At 47.3% G+C, this 25,089-nt stretch overlaps 1 long non-coding RNA gene across 3 annotated transcripts; it reads left to right on the plus strand.

The window, feature by feature from the left end:
- Positions 1-1,669: 1,669 nt before the first annotated feature.
- On the plus strand, positions 1,670-24,791 carry LOC119391061 (uncharacterized). 3 transcript variants are annotated; one of them, XR_005183592.2, is made up of 7 exons: positions 1,670-1,835; positions 2,289-2,413; positions 13,080-13,175; positions 17,269-17,354; positions 19,564-19,665; positions 22,264-22,303; positions 24,638-24,791. It is a non-coding gene; the product is annotated as an uncharacterized LOC119391061 (long non-coding RNA). The 3 variants fall into 3 exon arrangements; XR_005183596.2 differs by lacking the exon at positions 17,269-17,354; XR_005183594.2 differs by lacking the exon at positions 13,080-13,175.
- The last annotated feature ends 298 nt before the right edge of the window (positions 24,792-25,089 follow it).

A 25,089-nucleotide genomic window follows, 5' to 3' on the forward strand; every position in this document is an offset into this window, starting at 1 on the left:
GTGATTGGGTTGGTGTTGTGGCTGGTGTTGCAGCCATAGACGGAGTAGACTGCGTGGCAGATGCTATTGTGGGCGCGGCCAGCATTTCAAGTGCGAAAGTTGCCCGAGACTGCAGGAAACCTTTAGATGACGTGATAAGGGTGTCACGTGACGTAGTTAGTTACCCGTGAACCAAGGCGTCCGCGGGACGCCGGCGACTGGTCCGAGATGCTTGTAAATGAAGACACTATTTCAAAGCGAATATAAACCTACAGTGCTGCATCGATCCCCTGTGTTGCGCACTTGCGAGAATGGTGCCACGCCTCATCTTTCTTTATATTCTTTTTGATAAAGTCACTTGGTGGTTGGGGCTCTGTTTGGCAGTGCGTTTCTCGCTGCGTCTGTTGTTTCCGTGCCTGAAAGTCATCTTTATGGGATTGGTCACCGCATATGGAAGAATAGCCAAGAACCTATGAAACAATGACAAAGGAGTTTTATGCGGAACCTTTACTTAATACCTGTCCTCCAAAAACTCGGAGTGTGGTACAAAATGTTGGAGGACGCTTGAGCTTCGCTTTCAAAAGTACAACACGATAGCGTAATCGGGCCCCGTTCGCATCGCATTCTCAACCGGTAGCATAGCTTCGGATCTCGGTGGACACCGCAACGATGCCGCAACAAAAGGAACGTCTGTGCGCGTAGCATTAGCCATTTCAAACTGTCGTACAATGCTTACTGCAAGTACTGTTGCAAAGCGCTCATTACGCCATAATTATTCCTTTTGCGAATGAGCGAAGTACCCACTACACTTTTTTAAGGCTACACGCGAATCTTCGCAGCTGCTCACTTTGTCGACGCTTTTGTGACGATGATGATTAAACATGCTTGAGCACTTTGCAATAAGTGAACCTTTAAACCCCTCACATATTGTGAACTTCACATATCTTGAAGCCTGGCGCGACTGTACCATTCTGCCACGCAACGTTACATGCGTTAAAGTAGACTCCTCCCATTACATGATATTTGTATAGAGGGTCCTTTTTTTTTTAGGCTGCTCCAAGCAATGGCGTGGCTCTGTGGTAGAACACCTGCTTGCCACAGGGAAGACCTGGGTTTAATTCCCACACGAACAAGATTTTTTAATATTTATTTATTTATTTGCATCTGTCTCAAATATCCGCTCACGAAAAACGCTGATTTTTCGCTTACAACTAAGACGCCGACGCCGACAACGGAATTGCTGCAAAATGAGCTCTTTAACACTATCGCGTTAAAAAAACACAGCACTGGGAATGGAGACTGTACTGACGCCCTGCCCATGCAGCTGGTCTACAAAGTTTGGCAGGTTTACGAGACTTTCAAGTGAATTTAAAAAGAGTAAAAAAGTAGTTCCACCTGCGAGCATTGTGAAATCCTGAATCCGCATTGCCGGCTCTGCCAGTGCACGTAATGCAGCAATGTAGCAACCGAGAGTACAAAGGCAATGTGCAAACAACCTTTTTAGCTCAAGAACAAAGCACTAAGCCATGAAATTGCAATTGTTCCTCTTCAGCGTCACCTCAGCTGTCCATATTCGAATGTACATGTAGTCACACTGTTTTAAACCAAACAATCGGATAAGCTTGCTCCCACTTGGAAGTGTGGGCAAACTTGGAAATCTCACCTGGGTTTATTCTGTCGTCACGCTTAAGGCATTCGGAGCTACTATTGTAAGTTAGAGTGCGACAGCACGGACCTTTTACCAAGTAGGAATCAGTTCAGCTATTGAGGAAGGGTAGAGATTGATGGTACCTTCAAACGTAAACACTTGAATGTCAAACAGCGGCAATTATGAAACACTAGGACTTTTATCTGTGGTGAGTAAATCACTCAGTGTATTCACCAAAACCCTTTCTGCGTAGCTGCATGCCGTCACGACTTCAATTGTGGGTTCTATTATAGGTAGTGCATTTGAATGTTTCTATGCAGTGTTTCTTTCTGCTGCCACGTTATACCAACAAGATTAAGAAGTTTGTAGGTATAACGTGCCAGCAGAAAGCACAGGACCGGGCTGATTGGCGGAACATAGGAGAGGCCTTTGCCCTGCAGTGGGCGTAGACAGGCTGATGGTGATGATGCTGATGATGATGATGCAAAAGTAGAGTGTATATATTGTCCCCATTCGTCGTTGAACATACTTCGGGAAGTACTTTGTTGAACATAGTTCTCGGCTTAGTGTTTTAGAAAAAAGTTGAGCAAGTACTTACGCAAATCTGCAAAAAAAAAACACTAATGACCGCTGCAATTTGCACTTATTTATGCGAATTTAGACACTTCAGCATTCCCGCGGAAGTCCGTTATATATGCGTCTGTTTCAAAATGAACACAGTGGAGCAATTTGCCTTGTACTGTACGATGATCTGCGCTTTTGCCGCCCCAACTGTCAGCAAGGAAGGTAAGTGCGTGTTTTCTCTGCACTGTTTTGCTATAAGATTACCTGCGCGCATTCTTCTCATGAGATATATAAAATGACGCTTTCTAACTACTTCCGCCTAAATCAGATTGGTCTGTCCACTAGATGTACCAGATATGTGCAACAGTGCCTGAGTGAACCATGACGAAGAGACTAGGCCGTGTTCATGCTTGAAAACCAGGTTCCATCTATATACTCGAGGTAGAAAGCCGTATATGAACACGTTCGTTTCCCACCTTTCTTGATGGATCATATTCTCCGTAGAATATCAGGACAAACCGCGTAATACGAGGAGCACTGATTTTTGGGCTAGTTGGTTTTCCATCACCGATCACTTAAGCGCACGCAAACAAGGAGAAAGGGAGGTGACGATAACACAAGCGCTTACTTCCAACTGACATTTATTTACGAAAATGCATATTATGAACTCTTTTTTTTCATGACATCACAAATTCATACTGCTGATAATAGTACACGTAATACGCTCGTGTTTGCGTGGTCGCTGTATACACTTTCAGCAGCTTCATTATATTTTGTGTTTTACATAATTAAACGACCTACGCTGACAAAGAAAGCGAGAAAAGCCGCGCCTTCGTAGGCGGTGCTTCGGACCCAATCAGTGGTCATAATAACATATATCATAGGAATAATCACCGAGTTCCGTAATACTGTAGCAGAAATTGACATTGTATACTATTGGAACTAACTAAAATGGGAAGGAAAATGCTGTGTTTCTCAGTGTCAAATTCACCATACTATGATGAAGGATAGCGTTGGGAAGGACACCAGCTTCATTCTTGACCACTTGGTGTTCTTTCACGGGCACATGAACATAAGTGCATGGGTGTTTTAACTGTGCGCCCGATCGAAATGCAATCTGTGTGGCCGAGAAGCACGGCCAAGTCCTCAAACTCAGCCGCGCAATATCTTACATCCATTAAGCAGTTGCGGTGCGTAAATAAATAATATAAATAAATTGCCTCGACATAGTACGGGTATTTCTTTTAAATGGGTGCATGTTAGCATAGGCCGGACGATTCAAAGTACTTTATTGTTGGCATGCCGTTCTATTTGAAGGAGTCCAAGCAAGGAAGCAGATTTCAAAAAAAAATATATATGGCGGCTTCACACTAGTGTTCCCACGCCTGAAGGAAGAGCGGAAATGGGCGGACTTCATTGTTTCGCTTCATTTTTCACTTTCTTTCTTCTTCTCTTTCTTCCTCTGTCGCGTCTTTTCTAGCCACTCGACACGGTGAACTAGCGCTTCTCCAGCCTCTTCGCGCGTTACAACCTTTCTCTTGTTTTTTTTATTTTACTGTTTCCTTTTTTCCCCTTTCTCTCTTTTTTTCCTTCCTTTATACCACCCCACGCTCTCTCCTTCATTCCCATCCCCCGCGAGTGTTTCGGTTAAGGTGTCCTCACTGAGAGACAGTTATTGTGCACTCCTCCCCTCTTTCCTACCGTCTTCCTCGTTCTTTTAATGAAATAAAGAATCACTCACAGTTTCTTGTATCTCTTTTTTGTACACCCTTCTTTCTAATTCTTTCTTTTACAATCTCCTTGTTTCTCTTCCTCGCTCTTTCAAAATTTCTCATCTTTCTTTCCTTACTTTCTGTCTCTCTCTCCCTATTTGTTGCTTCCTCTTTCTTTTTCTCTTTTTCTCTCCCAGTCTACGTTTTTCTGTATTTATCTATTTCTTTCTCTTTCTCGCGCTTTCTATATTTCTTTCTCGTTCTCTTTCTGTCTCTATTTATCGCTCCCTCTTTCAACCTTTCTCTCTGTGTCTAGGCTTTTCTGCATTTATCTATTTCTTGTTATTTCTCTCTCTGTCTCTCTTTATCGCTTCCTTTATCTTTCCATCTTTCACTCTATGTTTAGGTTTTTCTTTCTATTTAACTCTTTCTCTATTTATCGCCCCCTCTTTCTTTGCATCTTTCTCTCTATGTCTATGTTTCTCTGTCTTTGTCTCTTTCTTTCTCTCTATGTCTCTATTTATCACCTTCTCTTTATTTCTCCCATTTTATATGTCTACGTTTTTCTGTATTTATCTATTTCTTGATAGTTCTCTCTCTGTTCCCCTTGATCACTTCCTCTTTCTTTCTATCTCTTTCTCTGTCTGTCTACGTTTTTCTGTCCTTACCTCTTTCTTTTTCTCTCTGTCTCTATTTATCGCTCCCTCTTTCTTTCAATGTTTCTCTCTATTTCTAGGCATTTCTGTATTTATCTATGTCTTGATTTTTCTCTCTGTCTCTGTTTATCGCTTCCTATTTCTTTCTCTCTTTCTCTGTCTACGTTTTTTGTCTCTTTATCTATTTCTTTCTCTTTCTCGCTCTGCCTCTATTTATAGCTCCCTCTTCCTTTCTATCATTCTCTCTATGCCTAGGTGTACCTGTATTTATCTGTTTCTCTCTCTTTCTCTCTATTTATCGTTTCCTCTTTCTTTATGTCTCTATCTATTTCTAGGTTTTTCTGTATTTGTCTATTTATTTCTCTTTCTCTCTCTCTATTTATTGTTGCCTCTTTCTTTCTATCTATTTCTAGGTTTTTCTGTATTTGTCTATTTCTCTTTCTCTCTCGTCTGTATTTATCGCCCCCCCCTTTCTTTCTATCTATTTCTCTCTCTGTCTACGTTTTTCTTCCTTTATATATTTCTCCCTCTCTCTCTATTTATCGCTTCCCCTTTCTTTCTATCTCTTTCTCTCTATATCTAGGTTTTTCTGTATTTGTCTATTTCTTTATCTTTCTCTCTCTGTCTACATTTTTCTGTCTTTATCCAGTTCTTCCTCTTTCTCTCTCTATTTGTCACTTCCTCTTTCTTTCTATCTCTTTCGCTGTATTTCTAGGCTTTTCTGTACTGCTCTATTTCTTTTTTTTTGCTCTCTCTCTATTTATCGCTTCCGCTTTCTTTCTATTTCTTTGTATATTTCTAGGTTTTTCTGTATTTGTCTATTTCTGTATCTTTCTCTCTCTGTCTACGTTTTTCTGACTTTATATATTTCTTTCTCTCTCTATTTGCTGCTTCCTCTTTTCTTTCTATCTCTTTCTATTTATTTCTAGGTTCTTCTGTATTTGTCTATTTCTTTCTCTTTCTCTCTCTGTTTCTATTTATTGCTCCCTCTGTCTTTCTATCTATTTCTCTCTCAGCCTACGTTTTTCTGTCTTTTATCTATTTCTTTCTCTCTCTCTCTATTTATCGCTTCCTCTTTCCTTCTATCTTTCTCTCTATGTTTAGGTTTTTCTGTATTTATCTATTGCTTTCTCTCTATGTCTATTTATCGCTCCCTCTTTCTATCTATTTCCCTCTCTGTCTACGTGTTTCAGTATTTATCTTTTCTTTCTCTCTATATATATTGTCACGTGGTCGTGACGTCGACGAAGAAAGCAGTCGGCGTTTGCAGAATGAAACTGTTTATTTGGCCGAACTTGTGGCCGGGAAAATGAGAACTAGAACTACAGCAATACACGCTGTACAATGATAGCGGCGAACAGGGCGTCGTCCGTCGATCAACTGACAAGCGGCGAAGTGCGTCGGCTTTTATACAGGTGCTATCGAACTTTCCAGCGATATCGCTGTTGGCCGCGTTATCTCTCGACAAAGCTGGAACATTCTCGTGCGGCGCGCAATCTTAACGGATTGTTCCAAAACAATCGCGAAGCTTCCTACACATCACGGCGAGGCCTGCGCAGCGCGTTGCCCACAGTCTTTGTGGGTGAAGCTTCAACTCATGAAATATAAGACTTGCGGCAATGCTCCCCTCTGAAAAAGCATCGTCCCGATGCCTAAAAACAGAACATGAATACATGCAATACTAAAGAAAACTAATAAAGAAAGCAAACATTAGAGTCCTCAGGTGCGTTAACGAGCATAGTACGGTTTAAGGCGCACCACATGCACGACCTCGGGTCGAGCTCGGCGCCTCTGAGAGTTCGTGATGCCGTCGGGGACAACCTCGTAGTCGAGTGCGCCGAGACGTCGAAGTACCCTGTACGGTCCGAAGTATCGTCGAAGAAGCTTCTCGCTTAGTCCGCGTCGTCGTATTGGCGTCCAGACCCAGACACGGTCGCCGGGCTGGTACTCGACGAAGCGTCGTCGAAGATTCTAGCGACGGCTGTCGGTGTGCTGCTGGGTCTTGATGCGCAGGCGGGCCAGCTGTCGAGCTTCTTCGGCACGTTGTAAGTAAGCGGCGGCGTCGACATTTTCTTCGTCGGTGACGTTGGGTAGCATGGCGTCGAGCGTCGTCGCCGGGCTCCTTCCGTAGACCAACTTGTACGGCATCATCTGCGTCGTTTCTTGGACGGCCGTGTTGTAAGCGAAGGTCACGTACGGAAGGACGGCGTCCCACGTCTTGTGCTCAACGTTGACGTACATGGCGAGCATGTCGGCGATGGTCTTATTTAGACGCTCGGTGAGGCCATTGGTCTGCGGGTGGTAGGCGGTGGTGCGGCGGTGGCTCGTCTCGCTGTATTTTAAGATCGCCTGAGTTAGGTCCGCAGTAAAGGCGGTACCTCTGTCTGTGATGAGGACCTCTGGGGCGCCATGACGCAAGACAATGTTCTCCACGAAGAACTTGGCTACCTCGGCGGCACTGCCTTTGGGCACTGCCTTTGTCTCGGCGTAGCGGGTGAGGTAGTCAGTTGATACGACGATCCACTTGTTGCCGGAAGTCGACGTCGGGAACGGCCCCAGTAGGTCTATCCCGATTTGCTGGAACGGCCGGTGAGGTGGTTCGATTGGCTGCAGAAGTCCCGCTGGCCTAGTCGGCGGTGTCTTCCGTCGCTGGCAATCTCGGCAAGTCTTGACGTAGTGGGCGACGTCGGCAGCAAATCGTGGCCAGTAGAACTTTTCCTGTATTCTGGCGAGCGTGCGGGAAACACCCAGGTGTCCAGCCGTTGGGTCGTCGTGTAGGGCCTGGAGGACTTCTGGTCGCAATGATGAGGGCACGACAAGAAGATAGTCCGTTCGAAGTGGCGAGAAGTTCTTTTTTAGGAGAACGCCGTTCCGTAAGAAAAACGACGACAGTCCTCGCTTGAAAACCTTCGGAACAACGGCGGTCTTGCACTGGAGGTACTCCATAAGGCCCCCCAGTTCCGCGTCGGCTCGTTGCCTTTCGGCGAAGTCGTCGGCACTTATAGTTCCGAGGAAGCAGTCATCGTCGTCGTCTTGCGGCGGCGCGTCGACGGGGGCACGAGAGAGGCAGTCGGCGTCAGAGTGTTTTCGTCCGGACTTGTACACGACGGTAATGTCGAATTCTTGAAGCCTCAGACTCCATCGTGCGAGACGACCTGAAGAGTCCTTCAAGTTAGCTAGCCAACATAAGGCGTGATGGTCACTGACAACTTTGAAGGGCCTGCCATAGAGGTAGGGGCGAAACTTTGACGTAGCCCAGATGATGGCGAGGCATTCCCTTTCTGTTGTGGAAAAGTTGGCTTCTGCCTTGGATAATGACCGGCTAGCATAACTGATAACCCTTTCAAGCCCGTCCGTCTTTTGCACAAGGACGGCACCGAGTCCTACGCTGCTTGCGTCGGTGTGTATTTCCGTATCGGCGCAATCGTCGAAATGCGCAAGTATGGGTGGCGTCTGCAGGCGTCGTTTAAGTTCCTCAAATGCTTGCACTTGCTCCGGTTCCCACCTCAATTCCACGTTAGTCTTCGTGAGAAGCGTGAGTGATTCGGCGATGCGTGAAAAGTTTTTGACGAAGCGTCTGTAATAGGCGCATAAGCCGAGAAATCGGCGCACGGCCTTCTTGTCGGTGGGAGGCGCGAAGTCGGCGATGGCCGCTGTTTTCCGCGGGTCTGGGCGCACTCCAGACTTGCTGATCACATGACAGAGAAACAGGAGCTCGTCGTATGCGAATCGGCACTTTTCTGGCTTCAGGGTCAGTCCAGAGGTCTTGATTGCCTGAAGTACTGCCTCAAGCCGCCGGAGATGCTCGTCGAAGGTCGAGGAAAACACGACGACGTCGTCCAAATACACAAGGCACGTCTGCCACTTCAATCCAGCCTAACGGTGTCCATGACGCGCTGGAACGTCGCAGGTGCCGCGCAAAGACCGAAAGGCATGACCTTGAACTCAAAGAGGCCGTCGGGTGTTATAAAAGCGGTCTTTTCTTGGTCTCTTTCATCTACTTCGACCTGCCAATAGCCGGTCTTGAGGTCCATCGTCGACGAAAAGTACGTTGCGTTGTGAAGTCGATCCAGGGTGTCGTCTATCCGTGGGAGGGGGTACACGTCCTTCTTCGTGATTTTATTCAGGCGCCGATAATCAACGCAGAAGCGCAGTGTCCCGTCCTTCTTCTTCACTAATACCACGGGTGACGCCCACGGACTCTTTGAAGGCTGGATGATATCGTCGCGTAGCATTTCGTCGACTTGTTTCTTTATGGCCTCACGTTCTCGCGTCGAAACTCTGTAGGGGTTCTGTCGGAGTGGTCGAGAATTTTCTTCTGTTATAATGCGGTGCTTAGCAAGGGGCGTTTGTCGGACCCGCGAGGACGACGAGAAACAGTGCTTGTATTGCAGGAGCAGGGTTTTGAGCTGGTCTTGCTTGACCTTCGGAAGGCTCGGGTTGACGTCAAAATCAGGTTCGGGACCTCTATTCGTCGAAGCAGGTTCGGCAGCATCGAAGAGGGCGAAAGCATCGCTGGCGGCTACACATTCGTCGATGTAGGCAACCGTCGTACCCATGTTGAGGTGCCTATATTCGTGGCTGAAGTTTGTCAGCAGTACCTTTGCTTTACCGTCATGCAGCTCGGCGATACCTCTTGCGACGCAAATTTGACGATTCAGGAGTAGTTGCTGATCGCCATCGATTACGCCTTCAAGGTTTGCAGGTTTTTCAGTGCCGACGGAAATAATGACGCTGGAGCGCGGCGGAACGGTCACCTGCTCTTCTATCACATTCAGTGCATGGTTCCCTGGCGTCGGGTGGGGCGGGAGCGCTTTGTCTGAGGTTAGTGTTATCGACTCAGACCTCAGGTCGATAACGGCGCCGTGGTCACTTAGGAAGTCCATTCCGAGTATCACATCCCTGGAGCAGTTTTGTAGGATTACAAAGCTCGCAGGATAAGTGTGGTTATTGATGGTGACTCTCGCCGTGCAGACACCAATCGGTGTTATCAGGTGGCCTCCAGCTGTCCGGATTTCGGGTCCACTCCAAGCGGTCTTTACTTTCTTCAGCTTGGTGGCGGATGGCCCACTGACGACGGAATAGTCGGCTCCGGTGTCGACGAGAGCTGTGATGCTGTGGCCGTCGATAAGGACATCGAGGTCGCTAGTTCGTCGTCTTGCGTTGCGGTTAGGTCGTGGCGTCGGATCACGGCTTCGTCGATTTGTCCCGCTGTTTCTACGTTGCGTCGTCAGGTTTTCTTCGGGCCGCGAAGTTTCGTCGTGAGGGCTCCGTCCGGTTTGCGTCGTGTTCTGAAGGTCTCGTCGCGTTGTCGTCGTCGGCGGCCGCGGAGGATCTTCGGCATTTCGTCATACAGCAACCGCACCTCCATCGGTTGCTGCCCTTAGTTTCCCGATACGGGCTAGGCGACCGGCCCCGGTTTGGGCCAGTGTGCTGCCGGCGGTGCGGTGACATGTAGCGGCCGGGCGACGGCGAGCGGGAAGCTCGTCGTTCTTCCCACTGTGTTCCGGTGAGGTAGTCGTCGATGTCGCGAGGCCGTTCGCCTGGCTGCGGGCGCGGCGCGTTAACGGCGAATCCGCGTAGCCCCATCTGTCGATACTGGCATCGGCGGTATGTGTGGCCGGCTTCCCCGCAGTGATAGCAGAGCGGCCGGTTGTCAGGGGCACGCCAAACGTCGGTCTTTCGGGGGGCGCAGCATTGTCCTGTCGGCGGGCGGTATGGCGTCGGTGGTGGTGGCGGCGGTGCCTGGCGGCGGAACTGCTGCGGCGACGCGGCGTCTTGACGTGGGCGAGGGAGTGGGGCGTTGCGTCGGGCTGCAGCAGCATAGCTCATGGCTTCCGGCTTAGCCTGCGGTGCTTCGGGAATTCCAAGCGATTGCGGGACTTCCTCGCGGACAACGTCGGCGATTGAATGCACTTGATGCTGCGGCGAAGGTAACAGTTTGCGCAGCTCTTCCCGCACAATCGCTCTGATGGTGTCACGCAGGTCATCAGACTGCAGCGCCTGAACCTCCCCGTAGGTCGTCGTAGGAATGCGGCGGTTGTACTGCCTAGTGCGGATTTCTAGTGCCTTTTCGATTGTGGTGGCCTCTGAAAGGAATTCCGAGACCGTCTTCGGCGGGTTGCGCACAAGTCCGGCGAAGAGTTCTTCCTTCACTCCCCGCATCAGGAAGCGAACTTTCTTTTCTTCGGACATGGCTGGATCGGCATGGCGGAATAGTCGAGTCATTTCTTCGGTGTACAGTCCGACGTTTTCATTGGGGAGCTGTACACGGGTCTCGAGAAGGGTTTCAGCCCTTTCTTTCCGGATGACGCTCGTGAAGGTGTTGAGAAATCCGGTGCGGAAGAGGTCCCATGATGTTAGCGTGGACTCTCGATTCTCGAACCAGGTCCTTGCGCCATCTTGAAGGGCGAAGTAGACATGGCGTAGCTTCTCGTCGCAGTCCCAGTTGTTGAACGTGGAGACTCGGTCGTATGCCTCCAGCCAGCTTTCTGGATCCTCGCATGGTGATCCGCGGAATGTCGGCGGCTCCCTCGGTTGATGCATGACGACCGTTGTAGGTGCCACAGCGGTTGTCATTGTGGCTGTTGTCTTCTTCGTTGTGATCCTGGTCTTGTCCGGTAGGGGTCCGTATTGTGGGGGTAGTCCTTCCAGTCTGCGGCTGGCTCGACTGCCGCTGATGGTGTCGGTGTCTTCTTCGCGACGTGGGCTGGGTTCAAGGCTTGTCGGGGGCGTCCGGAACATGAACGAGCAGCACCTCCACCAGATGTCACGTGGTCGTGACGTCGACGAAGAAAGCAGTCGGCGTTTGCAGAATGAAACTGTTTATATGGCCGAACTTGTGGCCGGGAAAATGAGAACTAGAACTACAGCAATACACGCTGTACAATGATAGCGGCGAACAGGGCGTCGTCCGTCGATCAACTGACAAGCGGCGAAGTGCGTCGGCTTTTATGCAGGTGCTATCAAACTTTCCAGCGATATCGCTGTTGGCGGCGCTATCTCTCGACAAAGCTGGAACATTCTCGTGCGGCGCGCAATCTTAACGGATTGTTCCAAAACAATCGCGAAGCTTCCTACACATCACGGCGAGGCCTGCGCAGCGCGTTGCCCACAGTCTTTGTGGGTGAAGCTTCAACTCATGAAATATAAGACTTGCGGCAATATTTATCGCTTCCTCTTTCTTTTTATCTCTTTCTCTCTATGTTTAGGTTTTTTTCTGTATTTATCTATTGCTTTCTCTATCTGTCTCTATTTATCGCTCCCTCTTTCTCTGTCTATTTCTCTATCTGTCTACGTTTTTCTGTCTTTATCTATTTATTTCTCTTTCTCTCTCTCTCTCTCTCTAGTTATCGCTTCCTATTTCTATCTCTTTCTCTATATTTCTAGATTTTTCTGTATTTGCCTATTTCTTTCTCTTTCTATTTCTCACTCTGTCTACGTTTTTGAGTCTTTATTTATTTCTCTCTCTCTCCGTTTATAGCTTTTTCTTTCTTTCTATCTCTTTCTCTTTATGTTTAGGTTTTTCTGTATTTATTGCTTTCTCTCTGTCTCTATTTATCGCTCCCTTCTGTATTTTTCTCTCTTTGTCTACGTTTCTCTGTCTTTATTTCTTTCTCTCTCTCTCTCTAGTTATCGCTTCCTGTTTCTATCTCTTTCTCTCTATTTCTAGGTTTTTCTGTATTTGTCTATATCTTTCTATCTCTGTCTCTATTTATCGCTGCCTCTGTCTTTCTATCTATTTCTCTCTCTGTCTACGTTTTTCAGTCTTTATCTATTTCTTTCTTTTTCTCCCTCTCTCTATTTATCGCTTACTCTTTCTTTTTATCTCTTTCGGTCTACGTCCACGTTTTTCTGTATTTGTCTTTCTTTCTCCTTCTCGCTCTTTCTATATTTCTTTCTCTTCCCTTTCTTTCTGTCCCCCTACTGATCACGTCCCCTTTCTTTCTATCTCTTTTCCTGTTTCTCTCCCTGTATATGTCTTTATGTCTTTATATTTATGTATTTATTCCCCTTGTTTTTGTCTATTTTTCCATTCCTCCTCCTATCTCTCTTCCTCTCTCTGTGGGTCTTGCCCAATTCCTCTGGCGCATACCCACCTGAGGAGTTTTGCACGACGGAGCACAAGGTACCGATAGCTTAACCAGATTCACTGTTAAGAGAATGCCGGTTCATGATTATGATAGTTTTTATGATGAAGCACAGGTTACCTACAGCTCAAGCAGTTTCGCTGTTAAGAGAGCGGCTGCTTGAATAACTTTCTTGAATAACAAGCAGCAATATTATTGTACCTAAGTTTCCTCAAGCAAATTTGTGTTTGCTGTTATCATCACGAAGGCTATTGCCACAGGTGAAATCGCTGGTGACAGCGACACACCTCTTTTTACCGCAGTTATAATTGTCGCATCTAAGATCTCCTTATAAATGTCTACAATACCAATGTTAACAATGGCCGCATGAAGATGCGCTGGAATTTAATAGCACAACTGACAAACATTCTGTACGTCATTTTTTTATTAGCAAGAACTCCACGTCCATGTAAGCAAGTACCAGTGTGCGAATACAATTGGGAAATCATGTGCCTCTCCCAAAATAGACAATGATATCTCTATTGTGGTAAGCACTTTAGCATTTCTTTAATCTTTAGTATTCAAAACCGCTCATCAAAGTCCATGGTATTAAAGGCTGACGAAGAAAATGGCACAAAATAATAATGGGCAATATAAAAAGAAGCCAGCCATAGCAATCTCTAAAGGGGGATGCAGCGAACCTGATTAGCACACCACGCAGAGTGGAAACATAATTATTAACGAAGGTCCGAGATCATTTCTTACACAGCTTTAATTAGGCGTCCGCAGCCGCTCTGCAGACGCAGGTAGCCAACCACTAAAAATGGTGGCCTGCATCCACAGAACTGTTGTGGACGCCCACCAAACATTCTCTAACGTTTTGATCGGTGATCATCATGACGAAGATACGCACAGAAAGTTATTGTTATTATCGATGGTAATTATTGGCCTTCATTGGTGGGTCATTATTTTTTGGTCGCGATGGTGGTGACGATGGCCTTGTAGTCGCTATGGCATGCACTGATCGGCTCGTGTACAAGCTTAGAACGTTGTTGGCCAGAGTCCAATTTACGCACGACGTGTGGTGCGTAGAGGAAATTGCCCAGTTTGTGTCGCACATAAAGCTGAAGCGCTCCCACGCTGATTGCATAGTTGGGCGAATATGTAGATGCATTGAAGCGTACTCGTGGATTATAAAAAGGGTTTAAAAGGCCCTTCATAATCTGCACCTTACGGGTCGGTTTATCAAACATTCAGTATACAGTCCACTAATGTTGAAACAGAAATGCCCTTATAGAAGTCGGTAGTAAACCCCTGCTATGCCAGTTTTGGTGTAGCGATGCGATTCACATTTTTGCAAGGTATGGAGACGACCTGTAGAGCGCCCAGAAGTAGGCTGCTAGATAGATGGATACGTGAATAGAAACGGCCAAAGTGCCTGAGGTTCGCTAAGAAATGCATCGCATTTAATTTCAGCGGGTACTCGCTCCCGCCTTCTACGTCTATGCTGCAGCCTCTTCGAGCTCTATTTATGTCCTCGATGTGCCGTATAGGTAGCTGGTGTTCTCCAGTGTTTCACCACACATGGGTGGAAAGCGAGTTTGGTTCTTGCACATTTTTATAACAGTGCTAATTACAGGTTCGAAGTTTGCATCTATACCATAGATGCAAGTTCGCACAGGCGCAGGAGTATATGTTCTCCACTACTACATGCCTTGGGTGCACTATGTGCCTTGGTTCACCAAGAAATGCTTCGAATTTAAAAGCGCAACACAAGCCTCCTGTACCCGATTAAGAGCAAACTAATCCGAAAGGGATGACATCAGCATTTGAGTACTCGCAATGTTCGTTATAATATACGCTGAAGAATAGGAATGTATCAGGTTTCCGAACGGCACGCATCGCTCTAGGAGTGACAAGGGATGTGATGAGTAGGTCCACGCTATATACAGGCACAAAACAGAAACTACCGGGTGAACAAAATCTGGGCGCTTGCGAGCGCATTCGGGACGATTGTTTGTTATGTACAGCTCCCAGACCAGTGGTTTTCAGCCATGGATGTTTCGGGGACCCCTTGTGGACCGGTGGAAGTGATAAGGGACCCCTTGCAGTGATAGAAAAAAAAAGGGGTGGGGGTGTCATATATTAACACAACATGCAGCGTGAAATAGGTACAAGGCTTCTTAGGTGGGCTAGTTGGTTCATGAACAATGTGGCAAAACAGCTCAGAAAACGGACCGAAGAACGCACGAGACACCGTTTTGTCGTGTGTGTTCTTAGTCTCGTTTTCACCCTCCGCAGTGGTCTATTGGGTATGGTGCTCAACTGCTGACCCGAAAGCAGCGGGAGCGAATCCCAGCCGGAGAGGCGGAATTTTCCATGGAGGCAAAAAATGCTGGAGGCCCGTGCACTTTATTTATCTGCACGCTAAAGAACCTCAGGTGGTCGAAATTTCTGGAGCCCTCCCCTACGGCGTCACTCATAATCATATCGTGGTTTAGGGACGTTAAACCTCCATAATTATTATTATTATTCCCGTTTTCAGCGCTGTTTTGCCAGAACGTGAAATGGGTGCCATTTATTTGCCCCTTGCGAAGAACGGTCTAACTGAAGTGGCGCACCATTTCGATCTGAACAGCTTGTGAAGTTGTGCGGTGTGCAGCCATATTTAACCCGTTTCTAGCTGCGTTTGCTCTTTAAGCCCCGCCACGTTGGTGTAGTGGTTATGGCGCTCGACTGCTGACCCGAAGGTCGCAGGATCGAATCCCGGCCGCGGCGGCTGCATTTTAGATGGAGGCGAAAATGTTTGAGGCCCATGTACTTAGAATTTGGTACAGGACCCCAAGTGGTCCAACTTTCTCTAGCCCTCCACTACGGCTTCCCTCACAATCATAACGCGCTTTTGGGACGTTAAACACCTGATATTATTATTGCTCTTTAAATGCGCAAACCTAGGAAAAGTACGCGCGTGTTCATATGTCGTACAAAACTGCAACAATAGCATTACAGCCATCTCATAGAGAAAGGGAAGCATAATTGAGCTCCGTCGTAATGCAACGCCATTATGCGATGAAGCGTACCAGAAGTCAGAGCCGCTGTCACCGGACATAGTGTGTCTCCAAAAACGTTTTTTTTTTCTTTTTGAGGATGGGTTTCACGGACCTTCCAAAATGGCTTCGTGCATCCCAGGGATTGCGCGAAGCCCCATTTGAGAGCCACTGTCTAAGGCGGTCATATAGGAAAATTCTCCTTATGAAAACGGCGTGGCGGAAAGAGAAGGAAAAACTGGAACCACACAAACGCATCCATACCAACTCGCCAAACTGTCACTCCTGCCGAACATGGCTCATCTATATATTTCTTACGAAAGAACACTCTAAGCCGAAACTGGGCAAAATTGGACTAACGGCAGTCGTTAATCCAAAGGATCAACGGTTCGTCCAACAGGGTGTAAATGCGAGACAGTGCGTGTCGTGCGCAAACGCCCGGCAAGAAGGGGACCAACGGGGGGTGTAACTGCGCGCCGACCGCCTGCTGCCGCCCTGCACTTCCCGGGCCTTTCGGCTAGCACGATCACGAGTTATATGGCTTACACGCTAGAGTGAAAGCGAAGCACTATTACAACGAATAGAAGCAGTTATGAGACTGAGAGTCAAGTTCAACTCGCGCCGGCGCACACAGCGAGCGAGAGCACTCACCCATGTTTCTTCTCTACGAGCTGGCGGACCCAAACAAGTGCAAGCCTTCGAGCCCGGACACTGCGGATAACTCGCTTCAATGTACCGAATTGGGAAGAACTACGAAGAACACTGCCAGCGCTAACAAAAGTAAGCTGTTCGTCAGAGGTTGTATTCCCGCAGAGTCAGCGGCTACAACTACGAAGCGATACGAAGTAGGCTTCGCTACGTCGTCGGCACCAAGCCGGCCGGCGGCCGGTGAGAGTTCGTTGCCGGTGCAGGTGAAAGAAACGTTGCGTAGAATTTGTTTCACGGAGAATGATGTCTTCTGGAATAAAGTATATACAGTTCAATCTGTGTCTTTCTCTCCATGCGACAACTGTTGTCAAACATCTAGCGTGAAGGCGAGCGCCGATACGAATCAACGTGCGGCCGGCGGTGTACAGCGAGCGACTTACGAGCACGGTGAAAGAACCGTGCCTGCGCGCCGTCTCGTCGTATACATACATCTACATCACCCTGTAAGACGCCGCCGACAGCGGACATCTATTTTTCGTTTGTATGTAAAATAACGACAACGAAAATTGCACAGGAGACGCATGTTGTGATCGCCAGCGGTCGTTCAACTCATAACCGTGCTCCTCGTAAAGGCCTAGTGACGTTGTCGGCAAGAAGCCGGCACTGGCGGTACGCCTCACTGCTTCGCCGGCGTTCGTGCATAAGTGCCGCTTCTATGCTTGTGTGTGAATAAGTGCATTTTACGGACTTGTGCACCAGCATTGCTAACGCTGGTTCGGCCGACACGATAGAGTACCAGCTGATAATTCGAATTCGCTGACTGAAAGGAGGGTTAAACGTCCGGCGGGTTCATATTAAAAGATCGGTGTGTTGCGGTGCTACCATTGAGCCCACGAAAGTTTACACTTACGCTGCGAATGTTTATTGTTTTATTACTTCCAACAGAAGTCTGCCACCAGCACCACATGGGAGGTCAAGATACTGTGCCTATATATATCCGATGGTTGGTTTTCAGCTGTGTAGCGCGGGCGGTAGGTATACGTGTGGTGTTTAGATTGCAATGGTTGTGTGTGGTTGTATGTCTGTGCACTGTGTCTGTGTATGTCTGTGCCGCAAATAATGCATCATTCAATACTCATTCAGTTGGAAATAACAAGAATTACGCCGACATAGCGAAGAATCGCCATCTTTTTATTGCGATAGCAATTATATGGACAGTCTCGGCTGGATTTTGCCGTCGCCGTCGCCGTCGCCGCCGTCATGCACCGTATATGTATAAGTATGTATATATATATAAAGGCCCCAAAGAAAAATAACTCAGAAAAAATGCTTCCGAAGCGCGGAATCGAACCAAGGACCTGTTGCTCCGCAGCGAGCGGCGCTATCCACTACGCCACGAAACGCAGATCCTCCGCGTAGCTAACGGCGAGCGTTATATACACACCATTTAGCGCAGGACGGACTCGGAGACAGCAGGCGATAATAAGCGTTTCTTCATTACCAGCGAGGTGGCGCTAGGAGCCCGACGGGCGCATTTAAAAGTCGTCGGCGAGCTCGCTCGCTTCTTCTTATATTTGCGCATGGGAGAAGCTTGCCGTTCCGCTGTCTGCTCGCGCGGTTTTCTCGTGGCGAGGGGTAGAGGAATGTTTCACGCTTTCACCGTGATGTCCGCGCTCATGTTACGGCGCGTACGAATGTCACTCGAGCTCAGGGACGCCGCCAAACGAACAAACAGAAGATGAGCGCGAACTATCAAGTGTCACAGCTCGACACTTGAAGCACGCTAGTTTCCTTCGCTGCTTCGGCCGCCTTTGCAACAGAAGCGCTGTTCAAACTGAGAGTATCCATTGGCGAGCCTCACTTCGTATAGCATTAGTTCCTTGCTATCGCATTCATTGCTTCGCCCACGCGGCGAAACTGTGACTTTTTTTATTGCGATAGCAATTATATGGACAGTCTCGGCTGGATTTTGCCGTCGCCGTCGCCGCCGTCATGCACCGTATATGTATAAGTATGTATATATATATATAAAGGCCCCAAAGAAAAATAACTCAGAAAAATGCTTCCGAAGCGCGGAATCGAACCAGGGACCTCTTGATCCGCAGCGAGCGGCGCTATCCACTACGCCACGAGACGCAGATCCTCGACGTAGCTAACGGCGAGCGTTATATACACACCATTTAGCGCTGGACGGACTCGGAGACAGCAGGCGATAATAAGCGTTTCTTCATTACCAGCGAGGTGGCGCTAGGATCCCGACGGGCGCATTTAAAAGTCGTCGGCGCGCTCGCTCGCTTAAGGACGGTTATCAACGCTCGACGCTGGCCGTGAAGCTTCTCGAACACTGCTTCACGGCCAGCGTCGAGCGTTGATAACCGTCCTTGCTGGTCAAACTCGAGCACATCAAAATAAAAGAAGAAGCGGGCGTGGCATTATATTTGCGCATGGGAGAAGCTTGCTCTTCCGCTGCCTGCTCGCGCGGTTTTCTCGTGGCGAGGGGTAGAGGAATGTTTCACGCTTTCACCGTGATGTCCGCGCTCATGTTACGGCGCGTACGAATGGCACTCGAGCTCAGGGACGCCGCCAAACGAACAAACAGAAGATGAGCGCGAACTATCAAGTGTCACAGCTCGACACTTGAAGCACGCTAGTTTCCTTCGCTGCTTCGGCCGCCTTTGCAACAGAAGCGCTGTTCGAACTGAGAGTATCCATTGGCGAGCCTCACTTCGTATAGCATTATTTTCTTGCTATCGCATTCATTGCTTCGCCCTTGCGGCGAAACTGTGACTTTTTTTTTTCTGGGTTAGTCCCGACGGTTCAACTGTTAGACCCTCGGGAGCATCCTACGAGGACCAACGTTTAAACCACCTGGAGTAAGTGCTAGAGAGTAAAAGTTGAACCCCTGTAGTTACTCCCGCAGTTGGTCCAAAAATGGTTCAAAATCTGTGGCAGCCCATTTAGACCCCTGAAGGACCAATGCCATACCCATTTTAGTCCTTTTTGGCTTAGAGTGAATACACAGTTGGAGGAGCTGGTATTCCATTTTCTCGACGTTGCGCAATATTTCATATATTTCTCGACATGCCGTCCTCACTAAATTGCACGACTACACCTCCGTTTTGTGAAGGTCACCACCTTGACGCACCAAATTTATTTCAATTACACGGTGCCATGTACTCTTTTTAGACGTTGTAATTTTTTATACGATTTCTTTTGCCCGTGTTATCTGTCCTCTTGCAGAGAAAAAGAAAGGAACATGCCAGCAGCATTGGCGACTAACTTGTTCTGCCCCGACTGTTCCTTTTTGCAAGTCTCATCAGTTACGTTGCATCTGTCGTTGTGGTGAGTAAAAACCGCATTCGTGCAGATTCGTAATGAATGTTCGCAACCACAAATATAATACGCATCTGCTGGTTACGTTTCTTAGAGACTTCATACTTCGAGAACTCGAACTGATTTCAGCACGGAAAATTATGAATGATTGCAAGCCACAATGTGGTTTTGATGGACTGCACTTTAAACGCGGACGTTCGTACTGTACGAACGATATTCGGCCTTATTTATAGACCGTATCCCTGAGGGCATCATTCCTATTGAGCATATAGTTCAACTTAAGTCACCTGTTGCAGGTAAGAACTCGATGTCCGCCTGCAAGACTGTTATACTAGTATATCTTGCCTTGTTTTCTTGAATTATACATGCACCTTCGTGAACACTGCTGCCGTGTTCCTCGCCGACCTACTTATATTACCTCAGACTTCGGCCACTTCCGGCGACGCCAGTGGCTGCCGCTTCCAGGAAGCGGGTGGACAGCGAGAACACTCTTGTCTAGTCAGTGACCTGCGATGAGCCTTTCGACGAAGACATCAATGAACTATCGAACCGAAGGGTGACGAGACGAGACACCAGGTCGTTATCCCTTCCTCTCCCCTTTCCCCTCCCCCTTTTTACAGCGGAGCTGTTAAGTTTTCGCAATGCTGCAAATAGCAGACAGAAAACTATTTTCATCATGAACCGACGGGCGCTTTCTTCGTCCTCTTCTTCCTGTTCTTCTTCTTCTGCATCTGCTTCGCTCCCAGACCGCGCTCGCGGATTTCCCCGGCGTGGGACAAAATAAGTATAATGGGCCAGAGGAAGAGCACAGAGAGAGAAAGAAAGAGAGAAAATCTTGGCAAAAAACGTTTCTTGGCGTGTTGGCATTCAAAGTCACTTAACCACGATCAGAAGGCGAACGTCGCAACTACTCGGCTATCCAGGCACGCTAGCAGAGCATAGCATAGCCTTTTATAGTGTAGTATAGCAGGCAGGTGCGAAGAGGAAGTGAGGGTGAGAAAAAGAGCTGTGAGAGTGAACAGGAGGGAAAGGGGAACGGGAGAATAATGCATACCATAGAGAGGAACAGAAAGAAATAGAAAAGGAAAGGCAGAGGGAGGAAGGGCAGACAGAGATAGAAAGAACGAAAAAAAGGAATGAAAGATAGAGAGAGAAACAAATAGGGAGCGGAGGAAAGGGAAGAAAAAAGGGAAACAGCGAGAAAGAGAAAGAAATTGATAAAGAGACAAAGAAAGAAATAGAAAGGAACATAGGCTAAAAAGACAGAACAAATAGAGAGAACAGTGAAACACACATCAAGAGAGCAACAAAGGAAGAGAAAAATAAAAAAGAAACAAAGGAGGCCGCCCTGCTCAGGGCTTCCTCATCCTTGGCACCGCTACTCCGAAGTTCCCTTGATTTTTTTTCTTCTCAATTGCCTGCGCATGTTCCTCACCTTCAATCACCCTTCCGCGGCGTCTGCTTGCAAATCCTTCTTTTCGCGTACTTCGCGGCATTTTACATTTTGTTTCATTTGGTCTCTCATTTTTTCCCTCCTTCTTTCCCTCCTATCACCGCAATTACATCCGTAACGATACTTACAGGCGGGATATGGCCATTCTCCTTTCTTTTCCATTTTCTTCTTTGCAGGCTAGCAGCCTTCAATAAAAAGCTCTTCACTTACTGAGAAAACTAAATGTGAAGGCCATTACACTAAAGGCGCATAATTGTAATTTTACCAGAAATATTCCACAGCAACATTTAACTGATGCTGCTTCAACAATGAGCTGATATTCTGCACAATATTCCAGCGTAGTTTCTTGGAATTTAAACGTTCATTTGGGACATAACACCATTCGGATGACCCTCCTTTAATTTGCTTCAGCCTGGACAAGTATACAAGAAAGCGCAAATTTTTCGACTAACCGCCCTATATAAATCTGCACAAAAGCCAGCATCCACGCCTTATGCCGTCCGTCCGACAAGTTGTATTTTGTATGGGCCAGGAAAACAGGTATTCTTACCAGCAGTGAGTTAAGGAGGTGCTTCACCAGCTTTAATGGTTACGGCTGCTATGAATTATGGTGGTTGGCTTGGCCGCGCATAAGTATAAAATAAATTACGATACAATAAAGGTACCCTTTGCAGCTCCCTAGGACAAATGCATCTACCCCATCAGCTGTAGTGTGCAGTCAGCAAAATCTTAGTATGATGACAAACGTTTTACTTACCAACAGGGAAGTCTGTGGCCTCTGCTGTATGATTCGCTAGTATTGCTGCGGATGCTGATGATTGGGATGGCCTTGCTTATGTGAAAGTACATTTGGCCACACAAAAATTGTTTGCTGGATCACGGAAACAAACTGCTGTCTATAAAGGAGCTTTATTATTGGAATTCGACACCTTAACGACCACTGATCGAATGATGCAACTTATCGTGAATGTCGTCATTGTACTTGCGCAGGTGCAAATGTCTTACTCTATGTGGGCTGAAACATGCAGTGAATGTGGCCACCGTCGCTAAAACAACTTTTTACAGACTGCTTGTGCAAGTAATCTATGCATCTCAAAATTGTGGCAGCATCTGTTCTTTTTTTTGAATTCACGTAGTTGTTTCTTTTTTCACAGCAAGGGTAACCACTTTGTAGAAGATTTACTCTACTCAAAAGTACGTACTCTATGTTTACACGTGGTGTCTCTAGTTCGAAGTAAAGTTTTCCCCAGTGTTCTCTTAAATTTGGTCTTGGCGGACATGTCTGTTCTGAAAGATGCCGACCAATACTCAATTAAAAGTATTTGCCACCTGCCAACACATCAAAAAAGTCTTTTTTTTAGTTTTCGTTTTGCTTAACTACGAACTACTGTAGAATTGTGATTTTGTCATGGCGTGTCTTTATCACCAAAATATAAAATTTTCGAAGTTGTTTAGTAGGAAGTATAGATTATGTCGAAAACCATAGTGCGACTCTTCCATTAAAGGGGGATTTCGCAGTTGAAAACAATACATGCCCACGAGTTTCTGAATCAGTCTGAGAGCACATGCTTATACCGTACTACAGCCGAACAATTTTGACATTTGAACACTTTGTAACACCTGAATATAGTTGCCCTCGGACGAAGGATGATCGACGCGGAGGGTATAAAATGCACAGAAAGATGCAGTAACACTGCTGTCCTACAAGGCGGAGGGGCAACTTCAACAAAGAGCTGCCTAGAGACGGCGCACTCTCGAATACAAGATCGAGCCCAGCACGAATGCTCTTGATGGATAGTGGCTTACTAAAGCAATCGGCGCAAATCCGACGCTCGCGATCGGTCGTACAAGTGCTCGTAACGGAAGCTTAACCCCTGGATCGCGTTAAAGGGACTAGGAAGATTGGCGGAAACTGTATTAACTGTGAGAGCGACATTTTGATTTAGAACACTGGTTGCACAGCAAGAGCAGCCAGCGCGAGAAATTATAAAACGCATTTAAAGGCAGAAGAAAAAAAAAACGAAACTTCGTGAGCTAGCCATCGGCACGGCTATGGGGTAAATAGTATGAATACCTTGTCAGCAGGTGCGGTAAGTTCGCATAGAACGTATAGTGCGCAAGCCTCTTGCAGGGAAGGCGCAGTGGAATATGCTCTCCTCCTCAGTGGAAGCGTTCCTAAACTACATGTTGTTATCGATGCTTTCGTATGCTGTTAACTGGTTAGGAGCGACCGATCATACTTTTTTTAATTTCGTGGCATTTAACGCGGAAGCACCCACGACACTTTCGCTGAAATCTGCGGTAATCTAGATGTGGGTGCTTGTCCGGTCATAGCAGCAAACACCGGTATAGTGGCTAACAAAAAACGTTCAGGCGGAGAGAACTACGGTGGCCACGGAATCGCAGAAAGGATGGTTATTCTGAAATTGCAAATGATGAGTACACTTACTCATTGTCACTGAACACTGCGAACGGCTTTTCCGAGTCGGTTCGAGATGCGATGTCAACACGTTCGTGAACGATACTCGGGTAACATGGACAAGACCACGGGCTCTCCTGGGCCTGCAAGTCGGTTATGAAAGTGTCCTTTCTCGCTGTCGTCGAACGCGGCACCTAGGTCACGGGCGTTACGTCATCGAGTCAGCGCTAGACTTTCATGTACCCTTGCACCCAGCGTTCCTCCGGATTGTCACGTGAAATGACAGAAGAATACGTTCAGGTTTCTAGCAATTTGCAGCGTTTCGTCCGTTAGGAGCCGCTTACTGACGTTGCGGTTGAAGGTGACGAAGGCGTCGTCCAACACGTTATTGAACACTGGCCTGTCATCCGTAAGCTAGCACTTCACCTTCTGCTTGACGGAGCAGACGTGCTTAAGGGCGCCGTACATGGAAGTGGCTGTTTTCCGTCTATCTTGCAATGCCGATGGGTGCAGCTCATTTCCCGACGCGCTGTGTCGCACGATGGCTTCGATGTTCGCGAAGACGGTGTAGGTGTGTGTCGTAGGGTTAACGGATTGCACGAGACATGTGGAAACAGCAGCTCCGGGCAAGCTTTATCAAGAAAACCCTGCGACCGCCGCGTTCTATTTCAAGGACTGCCCCTGATCACTCTGCACTATATGCTGTCCCATCGGTTTTTCCTTTTCCACCACACGTTATCGCACACTGTCGTCATCGCACCTAGCGGCCTCGTAACGGCCGAAATGGGGCGAATATATAGGCTGACGTTGGCACTTCGAAGGGGTGGGCGTTTTATATATAATTACTTTCAGAATACTGAAGTTTGGGAAATAATAATACTGGGCGTTCGTGCGAAAGTTGGCGCTTCCAGAATAATTTACGGTATTGCAGTCACTCGGATGAGCAGGTATACGAGGAGCGGACACTGTCAAACCGTTTAGTGACCAACGCTTGCGCTTAAGGTGGTCAAAGAAAATGCTGAAGACCAACTGCTAGATTACACTGCACTTTCTTTGGGTCCTCTGAGTTTTCCAACTAATTTACGTGTGCTGAATGATTTTTATTCCAGTTGTCAGAACAGGCTGGTGGCACGAGGGTATATATGCATCGTCAGTGATAATAAGAACCACTGGAGGAATACAACATAGATTCTAATCATGGAACACTCGCGGAAGGCAACACCGCCGAAATAATTTAGGAGCAGCAAAGCAAAAATAAATTGAGAGTTTTTGTTGTCAATGCTTGGACCCATAGGTATCGCTGTGCAAACCATTGTCGTTCCCTGCCTTTTATAGCGAAAGCTGTTACGAGATCACAACAACGGATGGAACAGGGTTAGAACCTTGGCCTTCTGCGTGGGAGCGCAGTATTCTACAACAGAGCTATGCCGCTGCTTGAAACATAGTTGGAAAAAGACCCTATACAGGCTACATGTCGGAAAGGAACCACATTAACATATGTACTCTAGCCCGGTAGAAGAGTGAAATAACAACCATGCGTCACACAACGCGAATTCTGTAA

This window comes from Rhipicephalus sanguineus, chromosome 4, assembly GCF_013339695.2.
Source record: "Rhipicephalus sanguineus isolate Rsan-2018 chromosome 4, BIME_Rsan_1.4, whole genome shotgun sequence".
In the NCBI taxonomy this organism is placed as follows: Eukaryota; Metazoa; Arthropoda; class Arachnida; order Ixodida; family Ixodidae; genus Rhipicephalus; species Rhipicephalus sanguineus.